The 13475-nt window shown below is 34.6% G+C and overlaps 1 long non-coding RNA gene across 1 annotated transcript; it reads left to right on the plus strand.

Annotated features, from left to right (window-relative positions):
- Positions 1-2506: 2506 nt before the first annotated feature.
- On the plus strand, positions 2507-12232 carry LOC109051505. The gene is made up of 3 exons (XR_002011387.2): positions 2507-2699; positions 6895-7071; positions 12029-12232. It is a non-coding gene; the product is annotated as an uncharacterized LOC109051505 (long non-coding RNA).
- Positions 12233-13475: the final 1243 nt, after the last annotated feature.

Genomic DNA, 13475 nt, shown 5'->3' on the forward strand with positions numbered 1-13475 from the left:
TTATTATTATTATTATTTATTTATTTATTTATTTTTACATAATATAGTGTCAAAACATGAAGACACAGTAAAAGTGTTTGCTGGGAAATGGTGTCAGTGATGTTAATAAAACCTATTAAATTCAATATACAATAATAGTTTAAAATTAAATAAAATATAAAGTTTTTTCCCCCGCAGTGAGCACTGAGGCTGTGTATGCCGTGCTCTGTGTGTCTGTCATTTCTTGTCTGTGATCATTGATAAGGGTTCGTCTATGCTTTTTTGTTTCTGATGATTCATAGAGATATCCTTCCAAATCATATTCTGCTTTAAACTTATGCTTCTCAAAAGCAGTTAGATCTTCTACCTGTAGGGCATATTCCCATGTCAGCGGCCACACCTTTGGCAGGTATTACGACATACAAAGCACTGCGTCATGACTCATGCAATTCTCAGACAATGCAATATGACGATCTCTCTGTCTAATCACCTCTGAAACTACACACTCATCCAGTTTACTTAAAGAGCTTTTATTCTACAATTACACTTCTTAGGGTTTAACAAATTTCACATGCTAGACACACTTCCCAAAAGTGAAATCGACATTTTTAATATTATAATATATATTTTTTTTATTAAAAGTTTATTATCTATTTGTAAGAGTTATTATGAATCCATAATATTGTATATTTATTAGCTCTTATATGTCCCCAAACATCTTAAAGATTAGATTAGATCTTATAAGATATTTGTATTTTTGAAGTTAAACAAATCTGTCACGTTTGAAGCATTTGGCAAAGGTTTAATTGCTCTGGAGTGAGTGATTCAGATTACTGTTTACCAATGTTCAAAACATAGTTCAGAGGAAAAGAAGGGCGAGTGAAAAGCGAGAAAGGGGTGGAGGAGGGAGAGGGGTGTGGCTGGGCCACTCCTTTGTGCTGAAAGAATGACAGCAGTGACAAAAATGGAAGTCAAAATCAAATGGTCAAAATCAGGAAGTTTAGCAAAGCAGAAGATTAAAAGTTCATGTTGGATTCATGTAAATCACTTTAGATTAGAAAACCGCTTCTGCTTTTTGATGTGTAACCAGCAACAAAGTTTTACAAACAAAGAGCTCAAAGGACTGCAGGTTCATTCCAGCAATCATCTATTCATGTTGATTTTGAAGAGGATATATAAAAACAGTAAGATCTTATTTTGTGCATTAAGCATGTGTATTTTGGATAGCTCAAATAAGTACATATACAAAAAACTTCAAATACAACAAATACAAAATCTCAGGTTTGTGGTCAATATTTCAGCCTTACAGTCTGAATGGGGGTCAGAGGTCAGCATTCCCAAGATGCCTTTCATGCTTAGCTCAGGAAACCAAAATAGCTGCAGCGTGTGCAGCAAACACAGACATGTGTTTCTGCATCTACTGAATTCAGCCCAGAGCTCTTCAGAGAGGATCTCTGTGAGAAAGACAATGCATGATAAATAGCTTCATTGTTTTATAACAGACAGATGGACATATGGACATGCTGCATTGAGGAACATGCTCTTCCAAACCAGTGTAATTGATGTAAATAAAAACAAGCAGTGTTGTAATAAATGCAATCTTTGCAGATCGATTAAGCGGTAAAGGATTTGTTTTGCAGGAAACTCATAAAGCTGTGTGGAGCCAGATGGATGGCGAAAAATGCACATTTTGTATGCAAACAATACTGAGATGTTAGAAAGAGTATATATTTATCTTCAAACACCACATGAATGCAGTGTAATAGAGACTAACCTTTCTTACTTAAATGTTTAAACATCTCTGTTGACATGAGTGGAAATACTTAAATATAAATACTTAAATATATTGAGCATCTCAAACGGGAAAAGTGGTGGCCCTCCAGGACTGGCAAACAATGTGTGATGTAAAGGTGTTATTCCTACCAGATTAATTTTGTGCAAAAATTCTAAAGAAATCAGGTTGAATTAGTCATATTAAACACATTTTACTTTTTTCACTTTCACTTCACTTTCACTTTTTTCACTTTCATTTTTGTGACTTGAATGAACTGGTTAATGTAAATATTTCAGAGATTTATAATGATTATGCATGTTTTCATGTACCTTATGTTTTATTAATAAAAAAAAAAATACCATTTAATTGTGACTATAATAAAAGATTTTTAAATACACATTACCTTTCAAACATTTGTGATCTGTACATTTTTTTTGAAAAGTCTATAATGATTACAAAGGCTGCTATTATTTGATTAAATAATATTTAATACAGTAAAAATGTGAACTGTAATCACAATTTGAAATAATATATTAAAACATATTTTTCCTTTTGTAGCCATGCAGGTGAATTTTCAGCAACCAGTCTTCACTGTCACATGATCCTCTAGAAATCATTCTAATACAATGATTTGCTGCTCAAAAAACATTACTTCTTTTTATTTTATGCTGAAAACAGTTGTGCTACTTAATATAGTTTTAAACCAGAAACTGGCGTAAAGTTTTCAAACCACTTAAATGCCTCTGCTGACCGCACATCTGAGGCACTGTATTTAGATGAACAGCTGAACATTCCTCAGTGATGGAGCGACCTCTGATGGAGCTCGAGCTCTTGAATCACAGCGCGTTCACGGAGGATCTGACCAGAGGATCCTGACAGCCCGAGGCACTGCCGACAAACTTCACACCGGGGCAAAAACGTGAGAACGGAGGACACACAAAATAAAGTAAGTTCTTAATCAAGTGTCAACAAAATGAACTGCCTGGCTGCTGATTCGTGAAGCGAGTAAGCTGGACAGAGGGGCGACTGTTCTGTTCCCGTTGTTTGGCAGGGTGGGACTTTTCATCTCTACTCATGCATTTGATTACAAACATCTACAGTTCACTTGCTTGTGTTGTTTATAACTGGTTAGAAAGGTTCAGCGTGCATTTGATGTTTAATGCAGACTAAATTATGTGAGTTTTTTTTTTACTCTTATTTTTTCCCCTTCTGCTGCACTTCCTCATTACCAAATAAGGTTTAGGAAACTAATGGAAAGCTCTGACACTGAAAAGTGTCTTCTGTTTCCGCCTTGCGCTTTTGAATTGAATGCACACACTAGGCATTTGTGTCAGGTGCCATCCGAAACGGATATAATGTATGCCGGTGTACACGTTTTCTACAGCCTCGTGCTGAGCCCTTACAAAAATAATACACACCCGGACATGCCTGAGGTAGAAATGTTCCTTGCGGTGACGTCATTATGCAGGTTGGACTAAGATAATAAACTATTGCACTCATAGTAGTTATGTCTTGTTTAGAGAGAATAGGACATGGCAACCCAGCTGACAAAATATATTCTTTGAAAGTTTAGCTAAAGTTCCCATTGCAGTGGCGCCCCCAGAAAATTTTAATAGGGGTGGCCAGATGAGGCCACAGTAAATCTTGGGGTGGCACATAAAAAAATAAATAAATAAATAAAGGGTTTGCAATATTGACAAAAAAAATGATATCTCTGTGATTTCTGGGATTTTATGGATAACGAAAATTAGACAATATTTTGCTGTGTTTGTTATTGTGCTGATATCTTATTTCTAAGTGTGCTGACAGCTGAGGCCATTTTTTTCTAAAAGTGTGCACCATCTTTTAAGTCAGACACTTGCATTTGGGCTTTTACCAAGCAAATGCAATCAGTATCAACAAAATTGATCTTTGCAATGCAGAGAAAACAGAAACTGCATCTGAAGTGCCATTTAGATGTTTTTACACACTGTTTAATGGAGCTCTGAGGGACATGGAATAGTTACAAATTAATGAATAATGTTTTGATATTTTAAACATAAAACATTGAAATCTGATGTTTGAAATTGTTTAAAAAATGAAATGGTACCTTAAATGTGAAATTAAAACAGCCAGTAGGTGTCAGCGAGTCACTGTTAATAAGTGAGTCATTGCGATTGAACCGAATCATTTAAACGGTTGATTCATTCAGGAACGAAACACTATCATGTTGCTCAGAGATGCAAAACAGTGGCTGTGTTTGGAATGATTTTTGTTTTTAGAAATAGAGCGCAAAAAGTGAATGTTGTCTAAAACGTAAAACTCTTGATATTAATTTCTTGTTTATTGAACTGTTGGATGAAATCAATGTCACATTTGCAATTATGCAGACTTCTGGAGAAAAACGTCACTCTTCGTGTGATAGTAACTATATTAAATGATATATAAATTATATAGATCTAAAATTAATAGATTTAAAATAGATTTAAATTAATAGTAGCCACTGCAAATCATCCTAGGGGTGGCCACAGGGGTGGCCAGAGTTTATACAGGGGTGGCCGTGGCCACCCCTGGCCACCCCTTGGGGGCGCCCCTGTCCCATTGAGTGCTGATTCATAACTTATGAACATTCATTGTACGTTTAAAACAAGTTTTTAAAAAACGATTTAAAAGGGAACATTCCATTTGAGCATTTTTCAAACATTATTGGAATGCTACTTTTGAATATCTGAACTTTCCGAAGAAAGTAATAATGAACATCCAACTACAACATTTCAGAAGCATTCTATGAACAATGTATAAATAATGCTTTTGCTGAAATTCTGGGATAGTTTACCCAAAAATGAAATTCTGTTGTCCTGTATAATTGGTCCAAACCTGTGTGACTTTCTTTCTTTTGTTAAACACACAAGAATATATTTTGAAGAATGTTGGCAACCAAAAAGTTGACAGCAGCCATTGGCTCATAACTTGATGGTGAGTAGCCTACATGATGACAGAATTTCCATAACTTTGAGAGAACCTTGTCGGAACGTTCTAACCAAAGTTCTGAGAAAATTCCCTGTCAGCTGAGAACATTCCCTATTAGCTGTGAATTAATTAAAGTGCAATTTATTTGCTAAATGAAGCTATTTATCAACTAGAATAAAATAATAAGTGGGAAATTATGAACATGAATGTGGGTGAAATATTTGAACCTCCCATTAATTTGTAAGCTAATGGTTTTTAAATCCTTTTATGCAGTGTACTTTGCTAAAAATGGGCTTTACCCTGAGTTTAAGACAGGCTGCTGTGGATTTTCCCACTGAAATGAAAAACAGCGACAGACAGGTGTAGACACACCCGAAGAGATTCATTGACTGGGTTTGCATGCACAATAATAAACTGATATTAATTAAAATGTTGACATATTCTAATTATTTTTGAGTCATGGAAAACGCCTTATTGCCATAAGCCAATATTCCAGTTATCTGCAAATTCGACACTATATATACATAATATAAACACTGCAAACACCTCAGCTGTTCTTTCTCTAAGTTTCTGCATACAGATGAATGAATGTATTATAAATCATGCACCATAGAAGTCTCATGACCTACACTTTGTAATTCTGAATGAAAATTAAGTTGATTAAATTACTGTGCGTGATTATTATTGTTGCATACAGTACTTGTTGGAAATGAAGGGTTAATCAGAAAATGGACTTTATTTAGAAAACATGGACATTGTTCTCTGAATGGCCTCTGAATGGATTCATTTAAATACAGCATGAGATTTAGCTCTCCAAGCCTGTCCGCACCTGCTGTGTGTGCTCAGTCCTGTTCTCCTCAATAAAGCCTTTGCCAGCAAATGCAAAACAGAGAACTCTGTGGTTTGTGCATTTGCTTCTGTTGTTGTGGAAGAGAAGGAACAGGGACATAGACAATGTTTCCAGGATGTTGTTAAAATAAGTATGGTGACTCAGAGGGAGATCCTGGGCTCATGAGGAAAACATTATGAGGATAAATATGAACTGTGTTCCTGTTTTGAATAGACACTTTGAAAAGAAAAAAAAATTTTTTTTTTTGACATATGTGAGCTGGCATCATATCGTTTAATAACTATTATAGTTATAATAAACCAGTATAGGTTTGGTTCTAAATTGAACATTTATGAATGGAATTTGTAATAGATTTCTTGAACTTTATTATAGTAGGGTTTAACTGGAATTTCTGGCCATATAGATGTTTTACATTTTTATCAAAACTCACTTGTCAATGTCCATCATGCATCACAGAAAAGTTCCATCTTTTTTTCAGAAAAATCACAGAAGAAAATGTAATTTCCTTTTTGAATCAACATTTTGTCTTGGAAGTGACATATTAAACATTTTTAGAAAAAACAAAACAAAAAACTGTCTTGCTAAATCTAATTCCAAAGGTAGTATTGTATGTATTATAACTACACACATTAAAATATTCTGATATTTACCTGAATTCTAATAATCATACACATCACTGTTCTTACTGTTATTATCCTTTGTAAACAATACAATATCTTTTTGAAAAAAAATGTTTGATGAATTTGTATAATTTAAAACTGTGAAAATCTGTGTCTGGGACAAGAATAAAATAAAATATATGCATAAAAAATATGAAAAGTAGAAAAAATAAGTTGGAAAAGTTTCCAAGATCGTTTAAAAAAATTACCAGGGCTGTCATATAATAAAAAGAAAAAAGGTATGTTAGTTTAACAGATAATCAACACTTTGGACATAAAGAAAAAAAAAACAGTTAGGCTACATTATGCAAGTGTCACACTGTGCCACATCACGTCTGGAAGTCATTGAGATTTAAATTAATGACTTGGTCATCACTGAGTACTATTATCAAATTAATGAAGCATTGCAATTTAATAATGGGTTTAATAAGCATCAAAACCATCACAAGCGTCCACAAACCATTCATGAGAGTAAAATGAATGATTAGGTACAATTAATCAGTAAATCTGATTGATTCCTTAAAGTAATCAGAGGCATTTGATTAAATTGACCTGGCAGCAGTGAAACTGCTTTTAGCTGGATTAGCTGCAAAGTGCCGGCTCACAGATCACCTTTCTTTATTCTCCCTCTCTCCTGCTCCCACCCACTCCTCTTACTCCACCCTCCCTATCTCTCCATTCAGAAAGTCATCTCGGTGCACAAGATAGTCGATAGAGTGAGCAGAAAAAGACAGGACAACCTTGAGCGGGTGTAAAGGACAGTTTGAAGAAGGACCAGGCTCCTGTGTGTGACCTATCGTCTGTGGCCTTGGGAGAGCGGCTCTGCTTTGGCCCAATGCAGAGATCATCTATCAGTTTCTGTAAGTAGCTCTAGACTTCTTTTATGTGTCTGACTCTCATTTGTAGCTCACAGCTGTTCTTATGTCCTAATACGGGAACCTCGGTCGAGCTTCAGCCTGTTACTGTAGATGTATGGGATATGACACAAACATGACATATCTGTTTGGTTTCCAAGCATTGTTTGAGACACTGTAGAAGCCCTCAATAGAAAGGAGGCAGGAAGTAAGTGTGCTGTTTAACTGATATCAGTCCACAGTGAAATGTGATATATTGTCGTTTGTTTACAGGCCATTTAGACATTTCGTTTTTTTTTTTGTTTTAATTAAGATAGTTATTGATTTTTTTATTAGTAGTAATAATAATTATTTTATAATAATAATGTTTTGTTTGTTGTATTTCAGTGTCTTGATTCTGATTAAATTAATATTTTGTAGTTCAAATGTGGTGTAATAATAAACCAAGACATGGTTATTACTTTAAATTTATTTTTTCATCTACTATTCTTTGTTTTTATACAGCCAATTTTAACTTATCAAAGACCATGCCTATGCACAAATAAAATTAAGAAATTGCTAAATAATATTTAAGAATGGTTTTAATTACATTTTAATGAATGAATGTTGCAACTGCCCCTGTGGACTGTTGCAACTGTCCCCTGCTGTGGGGTCAGTTGCAACATTTGACTTTGTCAAATCAAGTATAAATTGCATGTATATAATCATATGTGCACGTGTTACAGCAATGCGGGTGAGTAGCTGACTGATGTGGCGGGAATAAATTATATTTTAAAATATATTGCAATAGAAAAAAGTTATTTGTAGAAGTTGCTACAGTAACTTTATCCACTATAGCTCTGTTTATCCACATTCACTAAAAGCAGAATTTATTTGGAATGTTATATTTATTTCTTGTTTGTAGGCAACAGTGAAAGCAAAGCAGATCAGCCGATCTCCTTTATAAATACTGATGTCATTTGATACATGAGCATAACTTTGATCTCTTAAACATGAATCCCTGCCCAGCTTACAGCACATATGTTTTTCGCTTTCTTGCTACTGTATAATTTCAGGCCTCATATCATCATCCTCTTTATTAAAAAAAAGGTTTAGAGGTAGAACTTTGATGAGCCATAGCTTGTAACTTTTTATTTGCAGAGTTCAGGAAAGTGCATCAACGCATAGGAAGTTTTTTATTATTCATGTCCTCGGGTTAATGTGTAACATGCACCCAGTCCACTCTTTGTGAGTTATGATTTACATTGAAGTAAAAACCTGAACAAACCACGTGTGGGAGGGAAAGGGAGGGGCTGGGCAGATAGAGGTGATGTCATATTCATGACTCTGAGCCAGCTTGACTTCAGAGCTGTGTGAAAAGTTTGGTTTCAATCGATTAAACCTTATTGTGATCATCAAATATCATTTTTAAAAGTCCTTGAAAGTGATTTTGTGCCTCTTTGGCAAATAATAATTTTTTACGTTCCAAGAACTTTTTAAATAAGCTTTAACAGAGTTTCTGCGGGTCTTAAAATGCCTTTAAAAGTCTTAATTTGGCTCTAAAAGGCCTTAAATTGGAACAGAATGTCTTAAATTCAAGTCACGGCACTGAATGTTGCATGCACTGCAACAAATGAATGTCTTCTTCAGTATTTTGTTTTCCAATACAAATATCTAAACTTCCTAAAATAAAGATACATTTGCCTCAGATGTAAAATTAAGATGAAGTTAGAAAATGACATTCATGCTTAAAACAAGAACAAATTCTATTTTTTATTTATTTTTTGTAAAATAAATTAAAAAATGAATGGAGATCTGTTTGAAGTTGTATTTTCAAACACCAAAGTGTAGCGAATATCTATCTGAAAAAAGACTTACTGTACATGTTGACATTAATATCCTAAATTTATCTTTAAACCTGCAAAGACTCTGTTCAACTATGTCTGATTTTCCATGGACAAAATACTAGCATACTGGTTTGGAACAACAGGTTTCCACAAAAGTGCTATTTTTTTTTTAACTGCATATTGCATCATCAGTGTTTTATTTATTGTATATTGAGCTCATAATCTTATGATGACAATGATTTATTTGTCCTTCTTATTCAGAGAGAGTGTGTGCAGGACTGCTCGTAGGCAATGGGGATTGTTTGTATAGTCGGCACACATGATCAGATGCAGTGATAGGAGAAACTTATCTATCACCTGAAGGGCAGAGACAGAGGTTCTCCGTTAGATCTCCTTTAGAAACACCTGATATTGCTGCTGAGAGCCGGCATCATTACATAACTTAAGACTACGCAACATATTAGAAAAATGAAATTAGCTGTTCTCTTTTAAAGGTTGTGGATTATCAAGCAGAAGGTAATGGATGATTCCTTGTGCATTTGTAGTTTTCTGCATCTCTGCAGGATGAAAGAGGGTTTAAGTCTAGTTCTTGATGGACGTATCTTTCAAAATTGTAATTTAATCTGATTTTGATTGGGCAGGCTGTCTTATTGTTCTCATTATATCTGTATCCAAACAGACCTTTGTTGGTCTGTCATGGTTTATTGCCGGTAATCAACCTACCTGAGGAAAACATTCTCGTAACTGCCAGTATTTTACTAAAATTGAGCTTGTAGTTCCTTGAATTATCTTGATGCGTTTCCTTCCGCAGATCAATGACTCATATTTTTTAGATATTGATATGCCAGGTTGGTTTTGATTTTGGCATTAGAAGATACACATGCTTGCTTAGTATATTGCCAAAAGCATTAGTTCTGCCATATGCCAGTTACAAAATCTATTAGTAGCCTGCATAATACACATGCAATTTTCAGATACAGTAGGTCTATTTTTACCTGCCTTAGCTGGTAAGCTCAGCTTAACTTTTGCCATCTGGATAATTTTAAAGAGATTTTTTTGGGCAAATGATTAAAAAATAGGGTAGAACATCATTGTCCGGGCAATTAGGCTATAACAAAAGGTACCCAGAGTGGATATCAATTTATTATTATTATTGTAATTCAAATATTTTAATTAATTTTGAGTAAATATTGGGAGGTGTTTTGTTTTATTTGCGATTGTTATATTGCATTATCGAAATACTAGTATGATATTAGTTGCCTGCCATGTTGAGATATCGGCATCAACTTTGGTCATTGGAAAAAGTCAAATCAGTCAACTGATCTATTTACTGAAGGTGAGAGAGTAAAGGACAACTGCATTAACCTTGACATGCTTTATCAGGAAAAACTGTGCATATGATGATTTTCCCATAGCGTGTTCTTCAAACGGCTGATTTTCATTGAACAGTTGCAGGAAAGTGATTTGATTTTGATGGAAAGAAATGGTTTGTGGCTTGTAATTAAAGTGTGGTCTGTGAGCATTTGACACTGTAAGGACATTTTAAACTTTAAAAACTTTTTAAAACAAGTTATTGTATGCATGCATATAGATGTCCATGTTTACTTGTTTGCATGAGCCCATGCCCATAAAAGCCCACTGACGGATACATCATGTGACCAAGCCGCATGTTCATAGTCCTCAGGTCTCCTAGGAGACGACCGGTTCAGAGTGCATGTTGCATTCAGCCAAACACATGCTTTCTGAACACTGTGCTTGCCCCTCCTCCCGACTTAAGCTGTAATTCAAGTGTGTCTGTTCTGATAGGCTGAAAAAAGACTTTCTTTGTTCCGCCTGTCTCTCTCTCCCACTTTCTCTTGTTTTATCACTCTCTCTCTCTCTCTATTGGCCTCTCTCTTTCCCTGAGATGAGGAGAGCCATAGAGGCTATGTGAAAGGACACACGTAGGCAGCTCCAGCAGGAGTTTGGTTGGCAGTGAGTCCGGTCACCTTGAGCTAGTCCAAAGTCTCTGGCTGAAAGTAAGAGTGACTTAAGACCTGGGTCAACATTTTAAAACCAACAACAAATACAGTGCTCAAATTTATTTTGGAATGAAAAGTTTGTATAGAGTGAAGTATTTCTGAAAGCCAACCCGGGAGTTAGCATCACCCTGGATTTTTCCATTGGATTTAAAGAAAATATGCTATGTGACCAACAAAGGTTTACGTTTCTTACAAGCTTAGAGGTAAAAATGCCAGAGGTAAAAAAAGCTAAATCTAAAGCTATTATAAAACAATTATTGTTGAATTATTGTTTCGTATCTCTGATAAATCTTATCAGCTGTAAGCATGTTCAAATGAGGCTTATCTTTTTCCAGAGATTGTGAAAATTTGTGTTTGTCCAGTTCTGATTAATGATTTCTTTTTAGAGCAGTTTTTGTCAAGTTTTGTGTTATTTAACAATTTCTTTGCAGAAAAATGGCAGCTTGGTAATTTGACAATCAATTAATTAATCAATTTAAATCAGAATCATTTTATTTGTTTATTATATTTTATTTCATTATTTTATTTCTAGAAGTAATTTTTTTCCTATTTTATTTTATTTTATTTTATTTCTAGAAGTACATTTTGCTAAAAATCTGTTCACTTGTTACAAAAATCTTGAGTGCATTTCTATTGAATGTTCTGTAAAGCTATGACAAAACAACAGTAACCAAAAAAAAATTTGTTAAGGTATAATCATATTTTAGCATAATATTACCTTTTATTGTCCTAACACATCTTGTATCCAAATCTCCTATAAAAACATTATGTATTCTCACCACAGGGTCTTTGCTTCCGAACAGGTCATGGCTCAAAAGTCATGCATGATTTTTTATATGCGACCAGCTGAATTATTGAAACGTGCATCATGACATTTAATACTGGATCTGATAGACATTTTCACTGGAAGTCATTAAGCTGTAGTTAGGTGAGGGCCTGTCTAGTATCACATCAGTAGTACAATACAATCAATGGCCTGTTTTCAGTCAACAGTCTGTATCTTGAGCATCGTGTTCATACGTCTTTTGATAGAGGAGTACACAAAAAGCTATTTTTTTTTACATTCAGTTTGTTAATATTAGTGTGCATCACTCTCTTTCTTTCTGTCCCGGCTAGGTCACATGAGGACGTGTGTCTGTCTGTTCTGGACCCATTCTCTGATCCAGCATCAGTTTGCTGAAGGCCTCAAGCATTCATCACCCTGAAACCCAGCAGGATTTTCACACTGTCCCACTCCTCTGATCCTGCCTCTTCTTCTCCTGCGTGCCTCTCTCAGCCCTTCCTGGAGACCCCAGGGCCCCTCATCCACAATGGAGAGCAGGGAGAGGGATGCGGGACCCTCGCTCAGGAGATCTGCCTCACTCCTGGGAACCTGAGGGAGGATCCTCCGCAGGCACAGGGCTTCCATGATGTCTCTACTCTCACAGGTACAGAAAATGGTTTTGTTGGTGTGCGATTGTTGAGCTTGTCAATATACTAATGTACTTTTAGCAGATACACTCCTGTTCGAAAGTTTGGGATCAGTAAGATTTTTGTTGAACAAAATTAATCATTTTAATTAGCGAGGATGCAGCAGATTGTTTAAAAGTGACAGCAAAGACATTTAAAATGTTACAAAAGGTTTCTATTTCAAATAAATGCTGCTCTTATGAAATTTTTGTTTTTGAAGTTTTTTTTTTTTTTTTTTTTTTTTTTACCATTGTTGATAAGAAATCATTCTTGAGCAGGAAATCAGCATATAAGAATGATTTCTGAAGGATCATGTGACGCTGACTGAAGACTGGAGTCCCTAGTGAAAAATAAATATACTAAAATGTATTTGAAATACATTTATTTCTAGAAAAGTATACTACAAATAATTGTACTTTTAGTATACTCAACTGGTATACTTCAAATCTGCCAAAGTAATATTGTGCTTAATGTACTTTAATTGTGTGGAAGTAGTGCTGAAGTCCAACTAAAGATAAACTTAAGTATATTTGATTGTGCTAAAGTGGAACTATTGCAAGTATACTTCAGGTACACTATAAATAGCTTGCCTTTGAAGACTGATATTATTCAAAGATCATACAATCCTCAACAGTAGTGATATTAAAACACATTTTAGGCTTAATATTAAGAAATGTGCATTGTGTACAAGTAGTACTGCAAATAAAGTTTAAATCTAATTATTTTATCATTGTTTCTTGATGATTTAGTTATATGTGTTTATATATTTTAATTGTTTTTAGTTTTACTTAGTATATAAATACTTTATTACTAGGGAACCTCAAACACTTCACTCAAAAATGAAAATTACCCCGTGCACTTTTTATGATGGATGGATGCACTTTATTGTAATATGAACACCCATTCACTGCCATTATAAAGCTTGGAAGAGGCAGGACATTTTTTTTAATATAACTCTTTCTAATATAACTTTTTATTTTTTGGTGAACTATCCCTTAAAGCTGCAGTGTATATTAACTGGGACCAAAAATACTGGTAACTCCTCTTACATTGAGAGTTTTTGTTTAATTAAATGCTCTCTACAACCTAAACAGTACTTTATGCTTGTTCTCAA

This window comes from Cyprinus carpio, chromosome B11, assembly GCF_018340385.1.
Source record: "Cyprinus carpio isolate SPL01 chromosome B11, ASM1834038v1, whole genome shotgun sequence".
Lineage (NCBI taxonomy): Eukaryota > Metazoa > Chordata > Actinopteri > Cypriniformes > Cyprinidae > Cyprinus > Cyprinus carpio.